Source organism: Lutra lutra, chromosome 1 (genome assembly GCF_902655055.1).
Source record: "Lutra lutra chromosome 1, mLutLut1.2, whole genome shotgun sequence".
Taxonomy (NCBI): Eukaryota; Metazoa; Chordata; class Mammalia; order Carnivora; family Mustelidae; genus Lutra; species Lutra lutra.
Genome location: NC_062278.1, coordinates 35,566,887 through 35,570,447, shown reverse-complemented (window position 1 = coordinate 35,570,447; position 3,561 = coordinate 35,566,887). Strand labels below are relative to the sequence as shown.

General features: G+C 36.2%; 1 pseudogene; it reads left to right on the top strand.

Moving 5' to 3' along the window:
- The first annotated feature begins 431 nt into the window (after nt 1-431).
- LOC125094091 (tubulin alpha-1B chain-like) lies at nt 432-1,764 on the top strand (annotated as a pseudogene).
- Nucleotides 1,765-3,561: the final 1,797 nt, after the last annotated feature.

Sequence of the window (3,561 nt, the reverse complement as noted above, 5' to 3'; positions counted from 1 at the left end):
TTATTTATATTTTATTTATTTATATATCAGCTCTGTCTCTGTGAAACCTTACTGGTCTCAAATAAACCTCACTACTCATTACCCTGTACTATATATGTAGAAGGTAATAAATATGATAATATGCTTTAATTACTTACATTTTTTATTTGTTGCTATACTTGAATTCCTCAAGAGCAGAGACCATTTTTAAAAACCACTTCATGTTTCAGAGAACTGAAAGTACCTTACCAAAAATTATTGATCCATCAGGTTGTTTACTCTTTTCACATAGAGAACACATTTTTTGAAAATAAAAATTTCACATTTCATTTTTAAATAAATCATATTTTGGCAGGCTCCCTTACATCAACTGCCTAAGAGCCTCACTGTTAGAAGCAACAACCTCACCCCTTCCTCTCCACTATCTGCTCAGCAGCCACAAAGCAGCAACCATGCTTGACTATATCTCCATCCATGTTGGCCAGGCTGGACAGACTGGCAATGTCTTCTGGGAGCTCTATTGCCTAGAACATGGCATCCAGCCCAATGGTCAAATGCCAAGTGACAAGACTATTGGGGGAGGAGATGACTCCTTCAACACCTTCTTCAGTGTGATGGCTGTTGGCAAGCATGTGCCCAGTGTTTGTAGACCCAGCACCCATGGTCATTGGTGGAGTTTGCATTGGCACCTACTGCCCGCTTTCCCACCCTGAACAGTCTAACACAGGCAAGGAAGATGCTGCCAATAACTGACCAAAGGCATTACACCCTTGACAAGAGGATCATTGACCTCATCTTGTACTGAATTTGGAAACTATCTGACCAGTGCACAAGTCTTCAGGGTTCTCAGTTTTCCACAGCTTTGGAGGGGTAACTGGTTTTAGGTTCACCTCCCTGCTGATAGAATGACCTTCTGGTAAGAAGTCCAAGCTGAAATTCTCCATTAACCTAGCCCCCCAGGTTTCCACAGCTATATTTGAGCTCTAAAACTCCATCTTCATTATCCATACCATCCTGGAGCACCCTGATTTTGCCTTCATGCTAAACTATGAGGCCATCTGTAGTAGAAACCTCAATATTGAACATCCAACATAACACTAACCTTCGCCACATTGTTAGCTAAATTGTGTCTTCCATCACCATTTCCCTCAGATTTGATGGAGCCTTGAATGTTGATCTGACAGAATTCCAGACAAACCTGGTGCTCTATCCTCATAGCCACTTCCCTCTGGCCATACATGCTCCTGTCATCTCTGCTGAGAAAGCCTGCCATCTGTACCTTCTGTAATAGTGATCATCAATGCATGCTTTGAGCCAGCCAACCGGATGGTGAACCATGCCCCTCGCCATAGTAAACACATGGCTTACTGCCTGTTGGTCCATGGTGACATGGTTCCCAAAGATGTTAATGCTGCCATTGCCACCATAAAGACCAAGCATATAATCCAGTTTGTGGACTGGGGTCTCACTGGCTTCAAAGTTGGCATCAATCACAAGCCTCCCACTGTGGTACCTGGTGGAGAACTGGCCAAAGTAAGGCGAGGCTTGGGTATGTTGAGCAACACCACAGCCAGTGGTGAGACTTGGGCTCATTTGCACCACAAGTTTGACCTGATGCATGCCAACCATGCCTTTGTTCACTGGTATGTGGGTGAGGGCATGGAGAAAGGAAAATTTTCTGAGGCCCTTGAGAAGGATTATGAGGAGTTTGGTGTGGTTTCTGTTGAAGTAAAGGGTAAAGAAGGAGAAGAGGATAAAGAAGGAGGAGAGGAATACAAAAGTTAAAAATGTCACAAAGGTACTGCTTTTACAGGGAAGTTTAATCTGTCTTAAAAGCATTAATAAGCCGTGCTCTGATCCATTCATTTGTACATAACAGTGTATATACTTTCACATAAAATTACTGACCTGTGTTTGAAAATATGATGCTTTATTTCAGACCCAAGCTGTCCATTTATCTCATGGGTTTAAATAAAGTATTCTCTATCTTAAAGGAAAGATCAAAAGACAAAAAAATAAATAAATAAAAATTAAAATTAAAAAAAAAGCAATCAATCAGTCAGTCGTGTTTTGGGGTATTGTCTTTAAGCAAGTATCCAGTCTAAGTACTTGTAACAAATATAACAATCTTATTTTTCTAGTAAAAAAGACAAATTTGAGGTCACATGCCAAATGGAAAAAGTTTGTATGTAGGCATGATAATTTCTTAAATTATTTTTCTCTTTTCTGGCTGGTTTCCTATAATTCTAATTTACTTTCCTAGGGACATCCAGTTCCCTAATTTAAGAGTTAAAGTTCTATATATTCAAGCTCTTGCTTAAAATCAGAACCAGAATTAGTGCTATTTAGATATATGCTTTGTTTGCTTTTAGTTACTAGGTTAAGTTTAATTTCCACTCATCTTTAGCTATCAAGAAATGAAATCTTTTTGTGGTTTTCAAGTATGCCTGAATTTCATAAGTCTTGCAAACTTTGTTATTCCTTTCCCAGAGATAAGCTGCTAATCAAGATATTAAGCATAATTGATTCAAACTAGTATTTGGTCTTCATCATTAAAGTATAAACAAGATAATTTGTGAGTAGTAAGTATATATCACACAAATTAATATAATTATTTGCAACTAAAATAAAATACTTTAATGTGGTGAATGACATTAATTAGAATGTAAGTCTATATGATATAGATATTTACAACTTCTTTAAAATTATTCTTTATTAATTTCATGGAAGATATATTTCAATGACTCTACACTTGACTCTAAATTCGAAGTTTAGGAATCCATTTATAAGTTTCCTTCAGAGGAAATTCATGATTCATCATGACAAGTATTTAACTATAAATCATCAACTGAAAAAAAACTATAAAACTTTAAGAAAGCCTTATACAAAGCTATTCTGTTATCATAAAACCTTAATTAGTAACTGCATAAAATTATTAATATTATAGCAAATTTTAAAATTAATCATGCAAATGTTGAAGAAACAGCATTAGATTTTTTATTTCATTTTGCAAACAAAGCAGCAAATGTCTTAGCTAGGAATTATATAGTGAAAAGCACCATCAAACAAGCAGACTAAAAATAGCTTGAAGCTCTTTCAAGGTTATATCCTATATCCTTGAAAGGAGACACTTGAAAATTGTCAGATCTTCAGAAATTGACAGTCTGTGTTATACTATTAACCTACTAAATAGATGAAAAAATTTGCATTTTAAAACATTATATCAAAATAAATATATATATTATTGGGCTGGATTCAACATTTTCTTGGTTTAAAAAATAACAATAGTAAAACAAGAGACTTCCAAAAAATTGAACACCCAGGCTCAAGTCTCTGGAAGCAGTATACAGAATGGTTTAGAAAGAGGGCCTGTAGTCAGATTTTCAAGTCCCATTTCCATCACCTACTAATTCACTAACTGTGAGCCTCACTGTGAGCTTCACTTTCCTTATCTCATGCAATGAGACTCACACACTCTCCAAAAAGTTATTTTGGCAATAAACTGAGATAGTGAATGTGAAGTATAGAGCCAAGTCAATTCCAAACATTGAGACATTTTTCTAACTATGCAGCATTGGAAAA